A 25,661-nucleotide genomic window follows, 5' to 3' on the forward strand; every position below is an offset into this window, starting at 1 on the left:
CCGGGCATATTCGCCCATCTACCTCCATGGAACACACCCATCTTTGTCATTAGAAAAAAGTCAGGTAAGTGGCGCCTATTGCATGATTTGCGGATGATTAACGCACAGATGGAACCTATGGGGCTGGTGCAATTAGGATTACCTTTAGTTTCTGCCTTGCCTTCTGGTTGGCCATCGATAGTTATTGATAGTAAAGACTGCTTCTTTTCAATCCCGTTGCATGCAGATGATACTCCTCTATTTGCTTTCACCGTACCCACCATTAACCATTCTGGTCCTGATCAGAGATATGAATGAGTCATCCTGCCTCAAGGCATGGCCAACAGCTACACCATGTGTCAGTTGTGCATAGTAGGTCTGCCGTGGATCGGCACATGGGCGCTGCCATGGAGAACCCGAAGCCCCTAGTCCTATGGAAAGATATCCTGTCAGGACGGTGGCATGGACCAGACCCAGTGTTAGTGTGGAGTAGAGGGTCTGTGTGTGTTTTTCCACAGGAAAAGGAAAACCCTGTATGGGTACCTGAGCGCCTGGTACGTGCAGCTCCAGTCCCTGAGACTCAGGATGCAGCTGACCTGGATCACGGTGCTTCTGGGGGTGATCACTTGCTTACCGTGCTGGAACGCCAGTGAATTCCCCATGGCCGTGATCATGCGTATCCCCACCTTTGTGCCCATCCCAATTGCTATTGCAGATAAGGATATGCCTGTGATGCCGCCGCTGCGGCGGTATCCCTCAGTACAACAATCCCCGCTGCAGCTGCTTGTAAATACCATTGCGGAGGAGAAAGCGGCTGCTCTCCAGACACAGTCCCACATCAATGCTCATCTACAGGCGGGCATCTTGATCCTCAACCAACGCATGGACCTGTTAACAATTGGACATTCTTGGGGCCTTATGGGATTGGGATGTGTGGCCCCGTTCTCTGCTATATGTGTCACTCCTATTGCATTGCACAATGTCAGCGAGCTGCGAACACCTCTGGACGCTTGTCCCAGTTTCTGTGGGTTAACTGGTCCCTGGCCTTTCAAAACTTTACCCAGCACTTACAAATGGTGTGCATCAATGGCACCAGGGTCTCCTATACTACAGAATGGACTAGTATGGTTGGCCTGGCTACTCTCCTCCTTGGTGGCGTCTTCCTACTTGCGTATAGATTGCAGAGCTTGTGCAGGCACATGCATCACCAGCAGCGAGTCTTGCACAAGCCATGCTCGCCATGGAAGCTGGGGCATCCCCCAATGTGTGGTTGAGTATGCTGGACCGGTAGTCAAAGACGGGTAAGAGCAATGAAAGGAGCCTACCAACCTAAGACAGGGTGCTGGCCCATGCTGGCCTGTCGCCTCATGACAGGTAAGGATGCTTCTTTTCTTCGCCAACCTAAGCCAGGCATGATCCTTACTCCATAATAAAAAGAAAAGGGGGAGATGTCGGGGGCGGGCCTATGGCCGAGGGCACCGTCCTCCATTACAAGATGGCGCTGGGACGCCTGCTAAGCCCAGAATGCTGCATTATCGTAGGAGAGCTGCCAGGGAGGAAATAAGCACCATTGGACACCAGTAGGCTGGGGGTAGGAGGAGGGGCGTTTCTGATTGGTTGCTGGGAATGTAAATAGCGCTGAGCAACAGCAATAAAGGGCAGCTGCGTGAGAACAACCAGGGTGTCTTGTCCTTTCTGCGGGTCGGGAGCGACAGTTAAGTTGAAACATTATAATGTATTTATTGTGTATTTCAATATCCTCTTGTTAAATGTTTATTCCAGTATTTGAACCATTTTTATATTTTTACTTTGGTTTACAGAAAACATTCGTATTCCAAAATATAAGTCCTTTGTCAATTTATATATGCTTTTATTATCTTCTTTACTTTTGTGGCTGCTGATTCATAAACTTAATAATATATTTAGTTGGAAATAAGTTTTAAATTTTCACATAATCAAACTTTCTTTTATGATTAGGATTATTTGTATTTTTTTTTTTTTTTTTGCCCTAAGATCACAATTTTATTACTGGAGATTACTGGAGATCTATTGCTATCCTTTCACATTTAAATCTATATTACACCTGCAATTAATATTTCTATGTAGTATGAGTAAGGTTCTGGTGTCAGATTGTTCTGCTGTCATTATTTTCCATGTGAATAGTTAATTTTCCAACAATAATTAAGAAAATTTTACCATCCTATGGTACTAACTTTGTTTTAATCAAATTCTCTCAAATGTATCACTGATTCTTTTTTTATAACCACTTAAATTTTGTTATTTTTATTGAGGTAACATTAGCTAACATAATTGTTTCTGGTTTAAACATATAGACTCTCCACCTTCAGGTGTTGTCACATTTACTCCCATATTACCACAGTCTTTCCCTATATAATGTGCTTCACTTCCACTTTCTACTTCATACTTTCCCCCACTCTCTTTGATCTCCTAAGCTACAGCTATACAAATTTCTGTAGTTTGTTTTTAGTTTGGCTTTATCTAGCCTTTGTTTGATTTCTCTGAATTATAAGTATTTATATTTTTCCTTCCTATCAGAAGTATACTGTTCTGATGTTATCTATTTCATATAATGGCAAATGTTTATCCTTTTGATAGCTGAATAGTAGTCCAATGTGTATATGCACCATATTTTCCTAACCATTCATTTGTATTTAGGAATGTAGATTGGGTCCATAGCTTAGCTATTGTAAAACATTCTGCAATGAACATAGAAGTGCATGTTTCCCTTAAAATTAATATTTTTATACTCAAATTGATACTTAGGAATGAAATTAATGGGTCATATATATATTTCTAATCTTTTCAGAAATCTCCATACTGTTTTCCATAGGGGCTAGATTAGTCCACATTCCTACCTGTAGTGTAAGAGGTTTCATTTTTCTTCATTTTGCCAACACTTGTTGTCTCTGGTCTTTTTTATATAGGTAATTCTCACAAGTATGGGGTGATATTTCATTATGGTTTCCTAGTAATAAATGATGACAAGCATGTTTTCCTGTGCTTATATGCCATCTTATATCTTCTGTGGAGGTGACAGCTTAGATTTTTTTTTTTGTGATAGTTATTAGTCCACAACTTAGATTTTTTGTTGTTGTTGTTAGAGTTATTAGTCTTTCTGTTGAGATCAGATCTTGGATATTATCCTTGCTGGTTGTATGGTGTGCAGATAGACTTTCTCCCACTCACTACAATGTCTTGTTTTAGTTTAGTGTATCCTAATTAGTAATATTCTCTTTTGTTTTCATGTTCTTTGGAAAAATCCAAAGACATTTTTGAAGTTTATGCTGTAGAGTATATTGCCTATGATTTCTCATATATACATGTATATATGTATATATATCTCATATATATATAGTGTATATATATATACATGCACACACACACATATATATGAGAAATATATATATATATATATATATAAAACACTTCCAGCAAACCCATTTTTCACAAAAAATTTTGAGTTGTGTAAGACTATAGTAAAAAGAGAGTGGTCTTAGTAGTCTACTTATGAGTCTTCCAGTTCATTGCTTATAGGAGGGAACGTGATTTTTTTTTAAAGATTTTTATTTATTCATACAGAACTGAGGTACAGGCCAGAGATGTGGAGGGTGAGAGGATTCACCAGAGATAGAGTGAGGAGCAGAACAGGCAGATGGACAAAGTAGATTGCTGAGGGGAGCAGCGGGCGGGTCAGGAGAGGTCTACCACGCCATGTGGTCACCTCCGGGGCAGGCGGGGATGGAACTCATGCCAAAGTGGTTTAAGCAACTGAGTGCAGTGCCTTAACCCGCTGCGCTACAAGGGAGGGCCGGGAACGTGATTTTTTGGTGTGTATTGATTTTTTGTTCTGTAACTCTGATGAACTGATTTATTGTTTCATTTAATTTTAAATAGAACCTTTAGGATTTTAAGTATGTTATCATGTCATCTGCAAATAGTAATAGTTTTGATTTCTTTCTTTTCCATTTTGGATTCTTTTATATATTTCTCTTACCTAATTGCCCTAAGATTGCCAGTATTACATTAAATAGTAGTGGTGAAAGTGAACTTTCTTTTCTTATATGTTGGGTCCCAGCTGGGATGAGCCTCCCCAACCATCCACGGAGCTTAAGCACAGATCATAATAGGAAGAAAACATCTTGCCACCTGTGTGAGTTGCTTAACCTTTGGGCAGCTGATTAATATCCGCCCTGATCGCAGTGGCGCAAGTGAGGGAGATTTCCTCCTGCCCCCAGGCCAACATCCAGGGATTAAGGGTATAAAAGGGAGGCTGGAAAGGCTAAGAGAGGAGAACGTTTTGCTGCAAGCATCGACGTGTGCTGACTCTTCAACCTCGACGTCCCCCGCTCAGACTCGTATCCCAGCCGTGCGGGCGCGACACTTATACTAGATGTTAGTGGAAATAACTTTCAGTTTTTCACCATCAAGAATGATGTTAAGTATGAGTTTGTTACATATGGCCAGTGTTGTTGCATTGATGTGAGTCCTCATTATTACCATTTTTTGAGGTTTTCCTCATAAATGTTGGGTCTTATCATGTGCTTTTTTGGCATATATTGCTATGATAATATGACTTTTATCTTTCATTTTCTTGTGTTTAACTACTTTGATTGATTCTTGGATGTTGACTGATATTGGTGCCCCTTGTATAAGTCACACTTGATCTGTGTACATTCAATACATTCAATACATTGCTTTCAATACATTGCTGAATTTACTTTGCTAAGATTTTATTCAGGATCTTTGTATCTATGTTTATCAGGGAAAGTGGCCTTTAATTCCCTTTTATTGTGTTTTGTTTTTTTTTTGTATGATGTTGGTATAGGGTAAAATTAGCCTCATAAAGTGTTTGAACATATTCCCCATTCTCTATTTTTTGGAAGAGTTTGAGTATGAGCTGTATTAGTTCATCTCTGATGGTTTGGTAAAACTCACTTATGAAAATGCTCAGTCCTCGGTATTTGTTTTTTGAATTCAGTTTTGATTACAGTTTCAGCTTCCTTGTTTAATTGGTCAGTTCAAATTTTCTGTTTCTTTCCTACGGAATCACCAATAATTTTTACATCTATCTATCTATCTATCTATCTATCTATCTATCTATCTATCTATCTATCTATATTTGTGTATGTGTGTGTGTGTGGAAAGAATTCTTAGGACAAAATTCTTACCCCCTGAAGTTTTTTGTACAACTATGATCAGTCTTTATTTTCTTTGGAGGCCATCTTTTTTGATGTCCATTATTTGTGTATTTTCTTTTATTTCCTGTTGTGTAAATTTTCTGCATTTAAAAAAGCCTTCTTTCATTGTTTACTGTGCATAATTCCTCCAAATCCATCCATTTTGTTGAAAATGGCTACTGTTTTCTTGTAGCTGTATACTATTCCACAGGCTGCTGCTTCTATGTGACAGCTATTTTCACTATTGCTGCTGTGAACATAGTGAAACATATATATATTATTTTTCACTGAGAGTTTCATTTTCTCTGGATAAAGGCCCCTGAGTGGGATTGTTGGTCATGTGGTGTTTCTGTTTATGGTTTATTCAAGGTAAATTCAAATGTTTTCTATGATAGTCATGTCATTTCACATTTCTAACAACAGAGTTACTCTTTCTCCACATCTTTTCCAATATTTACCAAAGATATATTTATTTATTTATTTTGTACTAAAAGTATTTTTAATGTGGGCCATTCTCATGATGTGAGATGTAGTTTCATTGTGATTTTAAGCTGCATCTCTCTTATTGGAAGTTCACTTTGGTAGTGTTTGTTTATATATTTTTTACATTTATTAATAGGCTTGTGTTCTTACAATGGTTGAATTGTGTGTTTTTAAAATATATCTTGTATATTAACCATTTTTCAGCTATATGTTATATGAGTATTTTCTTCCATTCAACAGAGTATCTTTTTAATGCTGTATTTGTTTTCCATATAAGATTTTAAGTGAACATAATTCAAATTGTTTCTTTCTTTGAGCTTGTTTCTATTTCCAAAGGAATTGAGCCACCAAAACTATACTTATTCCATTTGGGATTTATTTTAGTATAGTGACTGATTAACCCACGTGTTTATGTAAAATTTTTCCAATTTTCTGAGAACCATTAATTAGAGATTGTATTTTCCTGATTGTATGGCCATAGTTGCTTCATCATGTTAATTACTAATATGCATGTGGATTTACTGCTAGGTTTCCAATTCTATTCCATTGATCCATGTATCTGCTTTTGTGCCAGTGTTGTATTGTTGTTTGTACTATTGCTTTATATAAAGTTTGAAGTTAGGTAATAACTTCATTTCTTCTTTTTTTTATCAGAATAAATTTTGTAATTCAAGATCTTTTGTATTTTCATATAAATTTCAATATTTATGTTCATTTCATTGGAAAATATCATTGGTATTTGGTGGGGGATGAATTAAATTTATATAGAGTTTTATTCAGGATATTTTTTTTGCTTATATGGTTTTCCTATCCATGAGCATGGGATCACTTTCCAACTCCTTATGTCTCTATGTAAGTCTTTAATAGCATTTAAAGTCCTGTATAAGCATTTCCCCCCTTTATGTAGGTTAATTCTGAACTATTTAATTATTCTTGAAATAATTATAAATGCAGTTATTTTGTTTGCTACATATAAAATTAATTTTTATATCTTAGTTTTGTAACATGTCACTTTTGTGTGTTCATTTATTGTTTCTAATTTCCTTTTGCATGACAGCATTTAGTATTTTCTAGATCAATATTACATTGTCTACTAATGATAGTTTCAATTCTCATTTTCTTCTTGAATTCTGTTATTTAGTGTTTTTTTTTTTAATAAAACCTATAATACTAAATTAAGCATAAGCGTTCATTATGGTTATCCTTGTAGTGTTCCTGAGGAAGTGAAAATGATGAAAACTATTAAAATGGCATCTCAGAGGACATGGAGGACATTTATATGCTCTGCACAGGAGGTAGGTGGAATGAAATGACAAGAGCTCTAGGGCTGTAGAAATGGGGAGCGGATGAGAGCAGACACAGTATGAGCACAAGCTGAATCATTAGGCGGATCTCTCCTGCTAGAAATGTTGAAAGTAGCTCTCTTTTCTAAGTTAAAGTGAAGAAAATGCACAAAAAAAAACTGAGTAAGTAAATAATCAGAAAGCTAAAGACAAGATTGCAAAAGTAAAGCCTCACTTATCAAAATTATATTTCTATTAACAAATTTAAATGCAGCAAACTCACCATTCAATAAACATGTAGGGATTGCTTGGATCAGGGAACAACAGCTAATTTATTACTGTCTCCAGAAGATATATATGTGTGCAAAGATAAATTATTGAAAACCAATTATAAATGAAAATGGGGAAAATAAAAGACAGAAATCTTTCACATCAGATAAAAAAGACTTCCATTTGAAAAAGTTAGCAAAAGACAGGGCCATCATTTTCACTTCCTCAGGAACACTACAAGGATAACCATAATGAGCACAATAGTACATACAGAAATTGAGTGACCAGTACATCAGGAATTAACAACACTTAATGCACCAAATGAAGCAGATTCAACATCTATAAGCCGACTATTAGCAAAAGTTTAAAAACAGATTTTCAGCAATAAAATAGTCGTAGGGGATTTCAATAGCCTACTTTCATATATGAACACATTAAGCAGGCAGAAAATCAAATGGAAATAATAGCCTTAAGAGGAATTAGAAAACAAGGATTTAAAAGACATTTATAGGGTACAGTACTTTAAGAAAGCTGAGAACCCATTCTCAAGTGCGCTTGTACATTCTGAAGCATGACATAATGGGTCATAAGCAGGTGTCATAAAATGAAAATTGAAATCATATCAATCTTATCTAGTCATGGTTATGTCAAATTAGAAATCAAATGCTAAAAAGCAGGAAAAAAATTTCATATGTGGAGACTGAACATTGTATTTCAGAATGACAACACATTAGAAAACACATTTTATGATGTCAACATTACTCTATGACCAAAAGCAGACAAAGACAACACAAAAAGGACACTGTAAAACCAACATTTTTTATGGATAATGATACAAAAATCTTCAATAAAATCTTTGATCAGAGGGATTTACTCCAGAAAGGCAGTAATACTTCATCTCAAAATCAGTCATTTTAATTCACTATATTAACAAAGTGAATGATAAAAATCATATATGTTTGTATCAGTAGATGTTGAAAAAACACTTGATAAGATCATTATCTTTTCATTATAACAACTTTAAAAAAGGAGATAGCAGGAACTTAGCTCAATACATTAATAATCATATGTGACAGACACAGTGCTTATATATTTCTCATTAATAAAAAAAAAGTGAAAGATTTTCCTTTAGGAGTAAGTGCAAGAACAGAATGTTCAGTTTTAGCACTGTTAATCAACGTAGTAGTCAATGTCTTAATTGGAAAAATTAGACCATAGAAATATATAAAATAATCAAAAATGGAAAAAAAAACAAAGCTGTCGCTAATTGCAGATACTCAATAGAATGCTACTAAACTATAAAAAAAGATGAAGTTTTGTGCTTTCAACATAAATATAGCTGAAAGGGATAATGTTAAGCAAAGTAAGTCAGAAATAAAGAGATAAATGCCAGATTGTTTTACTTGGATGTGGAATGTGGACAAACAAACCAATGTGTCAGACAAAACTAAAATAACAAGCCCTAAAAATCAGATTGTAGAATTAAGGGAACCAGAGACTGTCTCACTTTTGGGTTTTTAACCTTAAAATTACAAAATCACTAATGGAAGTGATATGTTCACCCTTTGTGTTTATTGTAGTACTATTTATAATAACTTAGACACAAAAGCAATATATGTACATATCAATTGATGAATGGATAAAGAATATGTGGTATATACTCACAATGGAATCATGCCTATAGAAATAGTGAATTTTTTTGTTATGAACCAATCTTAGTGCTATGAAGTTATATTATTTAAAGTAAAGCACAATAGTGTTCTCAGTACTTTCTTCCTTGGAAATGTGTAATTTTACTCATCACATATATTTGTTTCCAGGTTATTTCAATTAACATTTTATGGATTCATGGATATTGGTACATATTAACAATTGTCATTAGTGACAGAGGAGTCACAATTCTAGAAACCAAAATATAATTCCTGTATGTCAGGAATTAAAAAAATAATTCAAGGAAAGGATGCATTCTTTACATATGCTACACCTTTTATTTTATGTATGGAAATAATTTCTGTGCTTGTTTTATTTTGTGACTAAGAAAATGCATACTTTTAAAAACTGAGAGCCGGGCCCTCCCTGGTAGCACAATGGGTTAAAATGCATCACTATAAAGCTAGCAGAAGCCGTTTAAGAATGAGTTTGATCCTCAGCCAGGGAGGTGACCCACATGGCGAAGCAGATTTCTCTTGTCTCACCTGCTGCTCCCCTCAGCAGTGTACTTCATCAGTCTACCTATTCTGCACTCTACTCTGTCTCTGGTGAGTCCTCTCACCACCCCTGTACCTCTGGCCTGTATCCCAATTCTATATGCACAAATAATTAAATCTTTTTAAAATAAGGACAACAACAAAAATACTGAGTCACCTTGACATAATTACACAGCTCATATTTAGTTTGCATTAGTTTCATTTTATTTTCTTTTGTAAATATTTATGTATACAAGAACTGGGGTACAAGCCAAAGGAATGGGGGGTGAGAGGATTCATCAGAAACAGAGTGGGGAGCAGAAAAGGCAGATATACTGAAGCACACTTCTGAGGGGAGCAGCGGGTGTGACAGGAGTGGTCTGCCAGCCATGTGGGTCACTTCCTTGCCAGTGATCGAACTCGTGCTGCAGTGGTTGTGGATAGCTTCTTAGTGTTGCACCACCAGGGAGGGACCTACATTAGTTGTAATGTTTTTTACAAAATACAGAACTTTTTAGAATGGCCTTAAAAGTAAGAAAAATTTATAAATTATTCCAAATGGGCTGTTTAGGATTATTGGAAACAACATGTTCAATACTTTTCCCACTTTATGCACATACAAATTCTCCTAATCCAAACTACCTAATTTTCTCATTTTTCAGTTCTTAGAGGGGAAGCTGAAGTATTTGCAGTAATGGGTCCTACAGATTTTTATTAAAATTTAAATTTCATGGTACATTGATAATAGTTCAATGACAATAGGATTTGTCTTGTAATTACTTGGTTTAAAATAATTACTATTCTAATCACTTATCCAACATCAATTAACTACTTGTCATATCATGCATTAACTACAATAGATATCTTCATTATTAGAGCAATTTACTGACATATGATGTCTGCAGTTGAATGTTCTTATCTAGAATGTTACTGCTCTTATTTTTTAAGATAATACATATAATTGACCATTAGATACTTGAGTATTATTTTCATTTATTTCATTAATTTCTTTCATTTCCTTGTTTGCATTCTTCAATACCTTGATATCTTGCCTCATACCACTTTTTTCCTTCTCATCTTTTTGCTTGTTTATCATGATGATTTTAAATTTTCTATCTGGTAGGCTGAGCAAGTCTTCTATTTCTTTGGTGATTTCTGGTAACTGAACTTTTTGTGGTGAATGTTTCCCCTGTGGACTTGCTTGGGTACTTGTTTGTCTTCTTTTCCCTGTCATATAATTTCTAATACTTTCTATTTATTGAGATACAGTGTTGCTATTATTGGCCAGCATTCTTTCTGGATGTTCTTTCTGGGATGGCTGAGGGACTTACAGACATTTCAGTTGTGGAGGATATACTGAGCTTTGTTTTGTTTCAATTATCTCCTGTTTTTCCAGCTTCCACTGTGTGGAAGCGTGTCTGTGGTCTTAGCCAGTAACAGTCAGGAGTCTCTTGTGTTCAGCTTCTTCTGGGAACACGTTAGTCCTAGTCTCTGGAAGGTACCTGCAAGAAGTGCCTGGATGGGCTGATTTTCTCCATTGAATTTCTCATTTCTTCTAGGTGTGTCTCAGCAAAATAAAGGAGTTAAGAGGGAGTAGGGAGTGAGATGGGAGGTTAGGGGAAGGGAGGATGATATGGAGATGTGATAAGAGGAAGTTGATAGGAGGAGGTGAAAGTTAAATGGGGGATGAGGGGGGAGAGGAGGAGATGGAAGGGAAGTATTAGACATAGAAGAGGCAGAAGAAATAATAATGTTGGAGGAGAAGGAGAAAGAGGAGACAGAAAACCAGTGTAAGAATTAAGGAAGGGCACAGGTATCTATCAGCTGAGTAGTACAGGAACCGAAGACACATGTAAATAAGTAAACAAATGACAAACACCACCATGGGTAGGGGAGAATTGCATCTCAACGTCTGGTGGTTCTCTGTCAGCTAGTCCTAGTCCTTGTGATTTTAGGCTAGTGTCCTGGGGAGTACCTTATGACTGGGTGAAGTAGCCTTCTCAGAGTCTGCCATTTTATTTGGCTTTTTTTTTTTTGTCCCCTTATGTAGTTGGGCTAGTAAGGAAGTTCTTGAAATTTCTTTCCATTCAGGGTCTCCTGCAATCTAGGGTCCTCCAGCACAATGGCTGGCCCTGACAGTTTCCTCTAAGTAATTCTGGTAGTCACCTGATTTCAGGTATGTGTGGCTTGTGATTTTTCTTTGTCCACTTGGTGGTGCCAGAGACTCTCCCAGTTAGTTTTTAGAACTGGGCTTGTCTAAATAGGTCTCTGGGAGAGGAAGGATACCTGAAGGAAAGCTCCCTAGTTAGTCTTTCTGCCAGGATACCCACTGATATAGCAGAACTGCAGCTCCCACTTGCCCACCTCTTGATCTTTGTAGCTTTCTGAAGTCCTGGGTTCCCTATGCTTTGATGTGTCCATGGGATGGGGGTAGGGTACTTTAGAAGAGTTGCAATTCTCCCTGCAGCTGGGCCAGTAGTTGAGCCAGTCGCTGGTTTGGTTTACCTTTCACTGTGCTCTGTGCTCACTGGTTTTGTTTACCTTCCGCAGTAATCTGTGCACCTTGCAGGGCAGCGCCTAATGGCACACGTTTCCAGGCCTCTGTGGTGGGGGCAGAGAATTGCAGGGTGCACCAGAAGGGCTGCAACCCTCCCAGCTGTGCAGACTGCCAGTCCTCCCTCTGCTTCTCCAGGGCTTTATGTGCCCACTCTGGGCAGTCTTTCCCTGAGCAATCTTCCCTCCCGTTGGGTCCACTCAGAGCTGAGTTGTACCTGCAAGTTTGTGGGTAGATGTGGTAAGCAGGTAGAAGAGTAGTATGCCTCCTGTCTGAGGCACTTCCTAGGGCCTCTCTATGCTTGGATGTGCTCTGGAGGGGTCGTCAGGGGTCAGGGAAGTGTTAGAAGTGTTGCAGCTTCCCAGCAGAAGGGCCAGTGGTTCATGAGGTCTAACCATCTAACTTTTTTTTTTACCCTTTTTCTTCTGGGGCTCTGTGAGCCTTGCTGGGCCTCACCTTAAAGGTGCACAAGTCTCCAGGCCTCTGATGTGGGGGTGGGGGTGAGGTGAGGGGTGCAGGAGCACTAGAAGGGCTGCAAGCCTCCCAGCGGCCCTAGCGACAGTTCTCCCTCCCCACCTCCAGGGCTCTATGCGCCCACACCTAGCAGTCTTTCTCCACAGCTTGGGTTCCACTCACTGAGCTGAGTTGTCCCTCTTTACCTCCAGGGCTTTAGCAGACAGAAGAGCAGCAAGCCTCTGTCTAAAGCACTTCCTAGTGCCTGGGTGCTTCTGGATCAGAGTTCCCCTATCAGAGCTCCCAAATCGCTGAGTCTTCCTCAGTCATCTTCCATCTAGTAAGTCCAGGGTGCCCTCACTAGGGTTGAAATTCATAGTATGTAAGTCCATGTTCCGTTTTTAGCCTTGTGTGAGCTTGGACATAGTGATTTCAGTGTCTTCCTTCTGCCACCATCTTGCCAGAACCCACATATTTGAGTATTATTACCAGTTCTATTTTAACTGCTTATGTGACTTAAGGTAACACTAAACATTTTAGATCTTGAGATCTTAGTTTCTTAACTTATAAAAAAAGACAATTAAAATAATGTTTTTTCCAGTACATCAAGGCCTAAAATTTTATGTTGTGATGCATTTTTCTAGTATGGCATTTCAATTGCAAAGTTCTTATGTTAGCAATCAAAAAATGACTGGAATGAATGTTATGTTATCTCTCCCTGGCATCCAATCATTTCTTCCTTGCATCTAAATTTTCCTGATTTTGTTCTGGTATCTTTCCTTACCTCATTCCTAACACTCAACACACACACACACACACACACACGAACACACACACCACAACATACACAGCCACACAACAGATCCTGAAGTAAGCTCTGAGTAGTTAGTACCATTCAGAGTGGACACACCCTGATAAATCAATGGTAGGTTATTTAAGTGCATGAAATTTTCCCATGATGGTATGGAAGAAACTTTAAGATAATGCAATGGGACATGTAAGAGGGAGGTGATAACTTTATTTTTTAGCAGCTGTCCTTTGAGGGGAGGGGTTATGATGCAGTGACTCTGGAAAGATGAGCACAGAACCAGAATCCTTGATGATATTATTAAGTTATTTGATTAGTTAACATGGGAAAACTTTAATTTGTTTAGGTAATTTGTGTTTTATTTTTGTTTAACCATTTTGAATTAGGTTTTTCTGTTGATAACAGTTGAAGTATCCTTATTTTGATTCATATCAGAAAGTTTAATTAACTTTCCTCCTTCTCTCTGGAATTAAAAAAGTGGTAAAAGGATCAGGGCTAAATTGTTTGATTGAATGCCTCTGCAATTAATGTGCTTATATAAACATATTTGTCCTGTAATTTTGTATTGAGGAAATGCAATGTGCTGGGAACTATGTTAGGAGATTAACTTTAGGACACACCTAATTAACTGCCTTCCTCCAAGTTTCACAGGAAGACTGAAACAAAGATAGACAAACCACAAATTTGATATTTAAATAAAAATAAAGAAATTTAGTGTAGCCCTTTTACGACTCTGATATTAATTTTCACTTTTTGGGTAAAAAAGACATCTTAAGTTAAAATACGCTATACACAAGATGAAATCCTTGAGCATTCCTAAATAAAAAACAAGTGAATTCATAATTTGTTGACACTGTCCAAGAAAGGAAAATGAGTGATAGAAGAATAAGCAAACTATTTCAAATTCATCCTGCTACAGAAAAATTCAGTTATTTATGCAAATAGTGTCTAACACATTTTAGTAATATTGTCTCAAATTCACATATGATTGATGGACATCTTATTTTTCATGACAGCACTCTCGTTCTAGTGCAAACCATTCTAACCTCATGATATGGTTTATATCAAACTTTCTCTATTACTTCAATTTATCTAATAGATTCAGGTTTTTCAATTTTCTTCAGTATGCTTTTCTCCATTTTCCAAATTTTCACTATTAGGTGATGATTTAAAGATTACATAATTTTAAAATATGTAGCTATTACTTTTAAATGGTAACAAAATAAATTTTACATGAAAAATATTTAGTCTTATTAGTCAATAGTTAAAATATTTATTTCACAAAATACTTTTATTGAATAACTCAAAATATCCAAAAATAGGATATTATTTATATATATTTGATATTGCATATGCCAGAAACTATGAGGTATTAAAACTGATGATATAAAAACATGCTTATTGGCTCTCCTTGGTGGTGCAACGGGTTAAAGCACAGCACTAAGAAGCTAAAGCCACTTCAATATGAGTTCAATCCCTGCCCTGGGGGGTGACCACATGGTGAGGCAGACCTCTCCTGACCCACCCCACTGCTTCCCTCAGCAATGTGCTTCATTTATCTGCCTGTTCTGCTCTTCACTCTGTCTTGGGTGAAGCCTCTCACCGCCCTTGCACCTCTGGCCTGTACCCCATTGTGTATGCATAAATAAATAAATCTTTTAAAAAATGTTTATTAATATGGAGAAATTTTAATGGTTTTTTATTCTATAAGTGAATTGATCATACTTTATTTTTCTAGGGAAGGCATATAATGATATACATTAAAATGGTAATGATTTTTCCTAAGTATTTGAATTATACATGAGTTTTTACTTCTAGTTTATACTTCCTGTGTCTTATACAATGAATATGTATTTTATCCATAAAATGTTTTAAATTCTTGAGAAATTAACCACAATTATACAAAGGGGCATAAGAGAACTAAGAGACTTCTCTCCTGAAGTCTTCTCACTGGGTTCCAGGTTTTCCACAACCAAGTTGAGAAGCAATCCTTAGAAAATCAGTCAGCCTAAGGGCGCCAACTGCAATGCTATAAGCCAATGTTACCCAAAATAAGCAAACAAAAAGACTCCAGCCGACCTTGGACTGGTCCTTTGACACATATACTACCAGAGAGTTAATGAAACATGAGTTTGCCACTGTGTGATGTAGAGTGTCACTGAAGAACCAGTATTGAAGCCTAGTCTGCTTTCTGCTTGGATTAGACCATGCTTAATCAAATTGTCAATAATATGCAAGAATAAAAAGTAATAATTCTTGGAGAATAAGAATGTCTAAAGAGGGCCTTCCCTGGTGGTGCAATAGGTTAGGACACAGCACTACAAGCTGGCTGCAGCCACTTCAGTGTGAGTTTGATCCCCTGCCCTGGAGGTGACCCACATGGTGCAGCAGACCTCTCCTGACCTGTCTGCTGCTTGCTTCATCAGTGTACTTTGTCAATCTGCCTTTTCTGCTCCCAGTCTATCTCTGGTGAAGCCTCTCACCATCCCTGCACTTCTGACTTGTACCCCAGCTCTGTATGAATAAATAAATCTGTAAAAAATAAATAAAAATAAAAAGGAACGTCTAAAGAAAGTAACACAGATTGAATTCAAATAGTTCTATAAGGTGGTCATTATGTACATAGCTTCCAATTCAGACTTCTTGACCTTATGAATTCTTCTTCACCTTATGTAGCCCATTCAACACCACTTCATAGAACCAAGGTATTCCATACCTAGGATTGTGCTAAATGAAGTAGAATATTAATCATTATCTTTAATAAATTTCTCTCATTATTTAGTTTTTAAATATATCTACATTTACAACTACTTATAGCTATATTAACGATTTCCCTCCAAAACTTTGAAGGCTTTTTTTCCACCTTCTTTCAGCTTCAGTACCGCTGATTGGAAGTTCATGCCAGTCTGATTTTCATTTATCTGTTTGTATCAGGTTTTAGCATCTTGAAAGTTTTCAAAATTATTTTTATATCTGTTGAATTCAGCAGATATCTAGATATGCATCTTTTTCTTATTGCTTCCTCTTAGAATTTGCAAGGGTCTTTAGATATAGAATTTTACCTTTCTTGCACTTGGGAAGTTATTAAAAAATCTTTTATTATTTTCTTACCTCTTTCAACCCTGTTTTGTCTGTCTGGTATTACCTTTTTCTTATGGTTTCATTTTGTGTGCTTTTGTTTTTGCCTTGAGAGATTTCTTCGATCATATATACTATGTCACGAATTTGGGTTCAGCAATGTTCATTGTGAGTCAATCTGCTTGAAATTTTTATTATTGATAATCTACTTTCCAAGAACACTTTTCTTGGACTGTCCTTTTCAATGCTATATTCTGGTTTTATGAATTCAGGAATTATCTAATTTATCAGAATTGTTTTTAGAATTTCAAATCTCTGTGTTACAGTACCACAAGCTCCTTCAGGTTATGAACATTTATAGTGGTCCTCCTCTTTCATATTGTCCATTTTCCCAAATGTTTTTTGAATTTGGGCTGTCCATTCATATTCTAGTTTTTCTAAATCCAGGCAAAAAATATCATGATTCTGTTACTGGGCAGTGAGAGGGGCACCCCGAACCACCAAACCTGCCCATTCTAAATAGGATCTGCCATCTGCCACATCAAGACAAAACATGTAAGACATTTAAGGGAAAGGAAATTTAATAAATCAATATTGTATTAAAAGACAAAGAATATAGTTTCTGCATCAAACAGATGAAGTATCCTGTCCCCTCATGGGTAAAAGTCTACCCATTGGCCCAAAGCAAGGCCTGAAAGCCTGCCATAAGTCTAAAGAGCCTTCTGGTGGAGACACATAGAAAAGGGTCAGAAATGGCCAGACAAGTCTGGGAGGAAAAAAGCAAAAGCAAAATCAAGATAAATGCTGCCATAGTCACCTTCCCACGGGTCTCTTGCCCACATCTGTTTCACCCAGTCCAGGATCAAGAAGCAAGAGACACTTCTTCACATGTCTCTGCTCCATGTGCCTCTTCTCCGTGTACCTCCCTCAGGTCTCCTTCTGGTTCTCCATTCTGCTTCCTTCCTCTTCAGTCTCCTCTCCAGATTCTTCTGTTCTCTGCCAGATCCACCCTCCTTTGGGCTAAGCAGGGAACTTGGAACCTCCTTTTTTCCTGGGGACCACCCGGTTATAGTTCCTCTGCAGTTGCATATGCCATTTTACATGGTCACCTCTCTCTGGACTGGAGAAGGTCAACTAAAAGCTTTCCTTCAGAGCTTATGGACAAATAAACAGACAGGTGAGTTCAGGCACTATGACTGATGAAGTTAGGAGTCCAGGATTCTGTCAAACTCTATTTTGTTTTTCTCTGGCTTCAACACCCTTGCTGGGAGAGCTTGCCAGGATGGTCTTTCACTTTATTTAGAAATTCCCTTGCTGGTTTGGAGCCAGTGTGCTTGGAATCACTCTTTGCACTTGCTCTGCTCTATATCATAGGAAAGCTGACTAACAGGCCCCATGTTTCCTGGGTCTCAGCTAAGAAGGTTCTACCTGTGTTTGGCTAGGGGCACACAGGAGACAGCAGAGTGAAACACTACAGAAGGCAACAAAAATGCTTTTCTCCTGTTTCTCTCTGCCAATGTCTCTTAGGATGTCTCTCTAGTAGTACTTTTTCCTGTCCTAGCTTCTTCTGGTGACCTGATCCATTTTCCTTCACAAATAACATGCCCACTCTGCTTCCTGCTTTTGCTTCGATCCACAGTGTGGTACATCAGCAACATGTCCCATGCATTAAATTCTCTCTACTGTAAATACTTCCTTTCTGTGGTTGGACCCTAACTGGTATAGTAGCCTGATTTAGGATGAACATAAATTCTTCAGCTGTGTTGTGTTATCATGGGGTTAGGTGATGGGGCTGGGATTGGAGAATGGTTAGTTAGTCTAGGAATATTGTAGATGTTTTTTTAAACTGAAATGATGATGATTGTCCCATTGCCTGCACTGTCCTTATAATTGTATTCCTCCCATCTATCTTTTGTCTCTAGAAATCTTCAATAGTTTTTGCTTATTTGCTTATTTTCATCAGTTTTATTGACTTTCCTTTATTTTGCCTCCCATGTTGCTCCTCTTTCTTTCTTCTCTTCCTCCTCCTTCTGTAAGATTGCATCACAGCTTTTGTCATGAACTCTGAATTAAAACCCTGTTGCTATTATTGACTGGCATTTTTTTTTGGATGTTCTTTCTGGAGTGACTGAGGGACTTCCAGACACTTCAGTTGTGGAGGGTATTCTGAGTTGTGTTATTTTTCCCAGCCCCCACTGTGTGTAATTGTGTCTGTCATCTCAGCTGGTAACAGTCAGGGGTCTCTTGTGGTGCTTAGCCTCTTCTAGGAACACATTGAGTCCGTGTTTCTGAAAGGTGTCTGTTGATCTTTGTAGCCTTCGGATATCCCAGGTTCCCTCTATGCTTGGTGTGCCCGTGGTGGTTATGATGTATTAGAAATGTTGTCGGTCTCCTGGAGCTGGGCCTTGGCTGAGTTGGAGGCTGGCTTTGTTTACTCTCTAAGTACTGTGAGGCTTTCTGGCTCCCAAGTCTTCGGGCCTCCTTTGTGGGGGCAGGATCTCCCCTCCCCACAGGAGTGCAGGGGAGTGCCAGAGGGCTGAAATCCTCCCAGCTGAGCAGGCTGCCAGTCCTCCCTCTGAACTTACAGGGCTCTTTGTGTCTAGTCCAAACAGTCCCTCCCTGAGCAGTGCCTCCCCACTGCCTGAGGTCCTCTCACAGAGCCCAGCTGTATCTCTTTAACTCCAGGGTTTTAACACAGTTTTTGTGTGTAGATGCGGTAAGCAAGTAGACCCCTTAGCAAGTCTCCCCATTTGTGGCACTTCCTAGGGCCTCTCTATGTTGAATGTGCCCATGGAAGATTGTTAAAATTGTTGCATTTTCCCAGGGTTGGGCCTGTGGTTGGGCCCCATCTATCCGTTCCTCCCCCCCCCCTTTAACTCAGGGGCTTTGTGAGTCTTGCTGACCACGCCTTAAGAATGGTGCTAAGACCTGACCAAACCCTAATGTTGCCTAGTCTCAGATCTCTGTTGTGGGGGCAGGAGATGCGGGTAGGACTAGAGGGGCCCCAATTGCCAATTCCTCTCCTCCACCTCCCAGGCTCTAAGTAGAGCAGTTTTGTTTTTTTTTCCACGCCCCCCACCCCTACTCCTCAGCTTTTTGGGATCCACTCACCTAGCTGTGTTGTCTCAGTTTATATCCAGAGCTTTGTGGGGCTGCTTGGGCAAAGGACGGCAACACCTCTGTGGCGTATCCTCAGGTCTGGGCACTCCTGGTTCCGAGCTGCAGTCTTTTCCCACAATTTGATTTCTTCTCCCTAGCTGAGTTGTCTCAGTTTATCTCCAGGGCTGTAGCAGGGCGGGGGCAAAAGCTGCTGCAGCTGTGCAGAGCAGCCAAAGCTGCCACCACAGTCTCCCTCTGCAGCTTTCAGGTATCTGAGCACCTCGATTTTTAAAGGAGCCTAAGGAGTAGGAAGCTACTGGCGGTCCCCTGATCAGAGTTGCAGGGTTCTGCTAATCCTGCCTGTGCTGCTTCTGGTTAGGAATTCCCTTATGGGAACTCCCCAATCCTGATTCTTCTCGGTTATCTTCATGCTAATGAGTCCAGGGCATTCTCATTTGGGTTGAAACTCGTAGTGTTAAGGGGAAGGATATCCTAAAGGAACTCTGCAGAGTCTTATGGACTCTACCCCCTACTCTAGCTTTCTGGACCCTACATCCTACTCCAGTGATTGGAAACTAAAACTCCAGCACTTTAGGGAGAGAACTGCGAGGACACAAGGGCGGAGCTAGCAGGAATGAATTCTGGGACATTTAGGAGATAAATAGGGCGTGATTGCAGCTCGGGCTCTCTTGCTCTGGAAGCAGCTCTACTGACCTCATGATTCGGTTTGTTCAGTCAGCCTAGCGGTAAGGTATTTCACTTACTTTGTATCCCCCTCTCTTTCCTTGGGTTGTTTCCTATTCCTTTCTCTTTTTGTAAATAAACCCATTATTGACCCTCTTGTGTGTACCTGCAGTATAACCGAATTGTAAGCGCGCAGGTGAGGCGCCACAGACAGGCGGCCCAGTTCACTCTGGGATAGCCTGTAACAGTAGCATGTAAGTCTATAGTCCGTTTTTATATATTCACGTGCAAGCTTGGATGTAGTATTCTTGGCATCTTTATTCTGCTGCCATCTTGCCCTTTCCTGAGCTAGTCGAGCTGGTCCTCAGCAGCTTTGCGTGGCGCCCAGGTACACCAGATGGGGTCTGCAGTTTCAGCGGTTTTTCCTGTACCCAGGTGTTGTGGATCAGATTTGCAGTCTTTCCTCAGCCTGGGCTCCACTCACCGAGCTGAGCTGTCCCCCTTCATCTCCAGGGCTTTAGTGTGTTGCAAAGCTGCTCCTGCAGCCTGCCAAACTTCCAGGCACCTGGGTTTTCCCAGAAGTTCCCTTATCAGAACTCCCCAATTACCGATTCCCCCTCAGTTATCTACCTGCTAGTGAGTCCAGGGTGTTTTCATTTAGGTTGAAACTCGTAGTATGTAAGTCCATAGTCTGGTTTCAGTCCTCAATTCCTGTGCAAACCTGGACGCAGTGATCTCGGTGTCTTTACTCTGCTGCCATCTTGATCTCTCTCCAGATGTTTGCTTATTTGATGTTCTCCTCAAATGCAGGCCCCAAGATGGCTGACTTCGAGTGGATGTTTGCTTATTTGATGTTCTCCTCAAATGCAGGCCCCAAGATGGCTGACTTTGAGTGGCTGCTGCTGGACAGATGGGCTTCTTCCCTGTGAGACTAGACTTTACCTCTGTGAGCTCTGGGCATGGGGTCATCTGAATGTTGTTTCTCTGCCTGAGCATCTTGTTCAATCTGAGTGCCATCAACTCCAGCTTCAAGGTCTCTAACTGACACCATAGGTTGAAGTCAGTCAGTGGTGTTAAGTTGAAGTCAGCCATGGTGGCGGCATTAATAACAGTAGTATTCACACCTCATGACCATGAAATGGGTAATCAAGAGTCTCTGTCACTCAGGTCTGATGAGGCGACTTTGATATGTGGAGGAAGGGGTGATCAAACAGGTAGGAGAAATTTTATCATGGCTTCAAAATCCTTTCATTCATTTTAACTGATAATTCTTTTATTAAAGGTTCATTTATTTATGCATACAGAACTGGGGCACATGCCAGAGGTATAGAGACTTCACCAGAAACAGAGTGGGGAGCAAAACAGGCAGATCTACTAAGTAAACTGAGTGGAGCAAGAGGGGTCTGTTGCACCATGTGGATCACCTCTAGGGACAAGGATTGAACTTGCACTGAAGTGGCTGTGGCAGCTTGCAGTGCTGCGTTCTAATCTGTTGCACCACCAGGGAGGGCCTATAAAATATACTCTTACTCAGCAGTTCATTAGTTATCATAAAAGTTGTATTTCTTTAAAATGTTTGTAAATTTTAAGTTATAAAGCTACTTGAAAATCAAAAGTAATTTATTACAAATGTATATAGAAAATTATATTTCAATATATATACAAACTTCACAAACCAAGACTTCATAAAAACTCTAAAATATTTCTATGAATTGTATTCCAAAGCCATGGGAATTTTAGCTTTCATTTAAGACTATGGAGGAGGAAAATAATAGACCATGCCTGGGAAATACCTGGGAAATTTTAAGGTTTGGTGATATAGTGGGAACATTTCCAGTGAAGAAAGTACCAATAATTACTAGGAAACACAGTAGTATGTTAGAAAGTGAAGTATTGGAAAGCGGTGATCTTTGAGCAGCTACATCATTCTAGTACATTTTGAATGCTGTTAAAATATTTGGCAATAGAAAATAAAAATAAATAATTTGAAGTAAGGAATAGTCCTTTATCTTATCTGTCTAGATAGTTGTTTTATGTGTTTTTATATGAAATTAACAAACAGTATAATTTGCATATGACTTCATAAGAGAGAAATACAAATAATTGGAGCAAAATTTAATTTTAACCATTAATCTAAGTTGAATGTGACTGATGAAGTTTAATGAAGTCTCTTTTATTCTCATACATGAAATGCCAATTATCTCTATTCTTTCTGATGACTGAGATCTACAGACACATTTACTTTAATAAAATGAGTTTATTAAGTGTAATTTCTAAATTGAAGACAATCCAGAGATTAATAAAGAGAAATATTCAAGAACATAGTGTTCATGAAAGTGTATCAAATATTTAATTGGAGAAAATTACTGATATTTCATATTTTTTGAACAACAATAATGGTGTTTATTTTTTAAAAAATGGGAGAATCAAATAGTATCTAAGGCCACAAGTGTCAGTTATCTCATCCCTGATAGTGTCCAAAAGTCCCAAACAAGGGATCAAGAAATTAGGGCCTGGAGAAGGTGACACCCTAGCAAAGGCTAGCAGTGGGTCAACATTCAGTTTAAAATGACAACTCGAGGTGCCCACAGGGGGTTACTGAGCTGTCACTGCAGCAGCTCACGGCAGCAATTTAAAGCCAGGTTGGAACATCTGTGGATGCTGGACTGGACAGCAATGGTGGCAGCAGCACCAGGAGCTACTGCTGGGTGATCAGAAGTGGTGAACAGCTCTCAAAGGTGACCTGGACATAATGTCAGGTACCTGTCAACAGTACAGGGTAGCACTGGCCAGTAGTGCCATTACCACTGGTCACCAGGATGTGTTAACACACTATAACTGACATTTCAGAAAGAAGTTTCAGGATAAAATATTTTTGTAAAAATAAAAATGTGATATATTTGTATGCATACATGACCAATCAAAATTTAAAAATATCTAGCAAAATTGAGTCAAAGCTACCATGCATTTTTATGTTTAACACAACATACATATATAGATGAAAACAATAAAATGTGACAAACTTTTCATCATTTGGAAATGAAAAATAAAAGAAAATTCAGAATGCATCTTTCCTATGCATATACAACCCATACACAATGCCACCAAATACTGAGTGAATCCTATCTTTATTTTTTGTCATAAACACTTAAGCTATCTTTTTTTCCCTATTGCAGTATATTCAAAATTTCCTTTTTTCATATTTCCATTTTGAGATCTTTTTGTTGTATTTGCAGATAACACATTGTATCATTTACTTAACACTTCTAAACTTTAGTTTTATCAAATGAGAAAGTCTTATCTCTCATATACAAGTAATATCATTTTTCACAAATAAACAGCAAAAGAAGAATAATATTCAGTTCTAATTTAGTAGTGTTGTCCACCCACCAAAATTTTTGAGCCTGAGGCTTGGTCTCTCTGTTTTAGAAACATTAGATGTTAAAGGTTACCCCCAAACTGAGACATATTTTTCCTGATAAAAGTAGAATATTCAAATAAACTATAAAATGAAATAATTTTCTCATTTTGGATATCATTGTTTTTTTCCAGAGTACCACCTGATAGCTTATATGCTAACTAGAGACATCTCAAATACCAATAGTATTCCACACTTTGGGCAGTATTCTTTTTCTTTACTAACTAGTGCTATTTTTATCTGTTATTTCCTATTTTATATGAGAGAATGGAAAAGAATGATATTCCTCAGTATGTGTTTTTCTTCTTCTTCAGTAGGAAGGAAATACAAATAACAAGAGGAGTGGGGTGACTTATCTAACAGACCTTGACAGCATCTATGGTCAGCCTCACTGTCCTTATAGGACTGGCAATTGCAGGTACATATCACCAGTGATAGAATACCTCTTTTTTTTTTTTTTTTTTTTTTTTTACTGCCCTGTAATGTCCCAGAACTGAAAGACAAACATGAACTTGGGATTGGAAGCTAATAAATCGTATTCTTTTTTTTCTAGAGGCAAAGGGTAGCAAGGTTAATGAATTACAGATGAGGTTGTTTACTTGAGTGAGTGCTGTTTGCTTTTCTTGCCATAAGTTTTGTCCTTTCCAGTCAGAGTAAGTTCACTTACAATATAAATGGAGAGGAGAAAACTAGCATAGCTCTAAAACAATGTTAAACTTTTCAAAAAACCTATACTTCCAAAATAATGTATGTCACTACCTCTTTCTAATGCTATAGAGAGGATCAAGTATAGTTGACTTAATGTTACAAGGTTTGCTGACTCATAGGGAATGTTGCTTCAACAAGAGCTTCTAGATTAGGAAGAAAGCTGGTATTGTTTAGGTGTGAGGCATGTGGCGGTATATGTTGTTCACTTTTTATAAATCCAAGAGAAATTGGATTTATTTAGAAATTTTCTTGAGACCTGTATAAGCTTGAGGCATAAATATTAGAAGATCAGGGTTTTCCTCCTTCTGCCTCATACTTTAGAATTTGTGTGAGCCAGATAAGGCAACTGCTTAACTTTGAATCCAGCCATAGCTTGTTCTGAAAAATTCCCAGAATGTCAAGTGGTTGAGCACTTATTGTGCAAGGAAGATGGTTTAATCATGAAAACACTTGATTCATGAAATTTGTTGACATTAGCTGGTCATGGTTTGAAATTAATACATTTGGAAGAAAGGTAATAAAGGATCTCTAAGTTGTGGGTATAGAGATCAGACTTTTATGTTGGGCACTGAGTGATTCACATAAATGTTTACTAGATGGGCTAATCCATGACAAAACCTCTTCATAATTAGGTAGATAGTAAAGTCTATCATGAAAGTCTGTCAGCTTCTGACCCCAAATACCCTGGTTCCTATTCTCTGTATTTACTAGAAAGAATGGAAGTTGTGGATAGACTCAACAATATGGATTTTCTTTCATCAAGCCTGATGTGGCTTCTAGACTCAACTGCATGTCCATCATTCTGCAGTGGAGGTCAAAAATGAGTTCCTGCAGCAATCACTGAGAGGAATTGCTACTTGCTGATCATAGATGAGGCAGCACTTGCCCACAAAGGGGCAGAACTAGTCAGGAACCAGTTTACCTTCTCCAGCCTCAGGGCTGTTGGGTCATGGATTGTTGTATTCTGGGCACTCCAAAAAACAGCACGTTTGACCAGACATTTCATTTTACCACACAGAAGTACTTCAATGGACTCATGCCCGTGGAATTGACTTATTTTGTTCTCCATCTCCCCAAAACAGTTATCTTGATAGTAAAGTATAATTTCCTGAAGAAGGCTCAATTACAGTTCCAGCTAGGAAAAATATCCTCTGAGGTTTTGTACTATTCTATAATTACATTCAATATCATTTAACCCAATAGCTAATATTTGATTCTATCTGTACAGGCAGATTATGGCTGGAAACCAAGGGGTGGCGGTTGAGATTGACCCCCTCTTACTATTTTGCATAATAATCCACTTGAAGAATTTGGTCTTTTGTTCTGATGATATAAGGCTCATTTATTGTTAAGTTCTACTGAGAACTGACCAGAGAGCATAATCACTGTTTTAATCTTTAATATGCTGAGGCATATTAGTTTCTTGGACATTTTGATTTTTTAAAGCTTTTTTTTTTTTT

Source organism: Condylura cristata, unplaced genomic scaffold, assembly GCF_000260355.1.
Source record: "Condylura cristata isolate star-nosed mole 26May11 unplaced genomic scaffold, ConCri1.0 scaffold00014, whole genome shotgun sequence".
Lineage (NCBI taxonomy): Eukaryota > Metazoa > Chordata > Mammalia > Eulipotyphla > Talpidae > Condylura > Condylura cristata.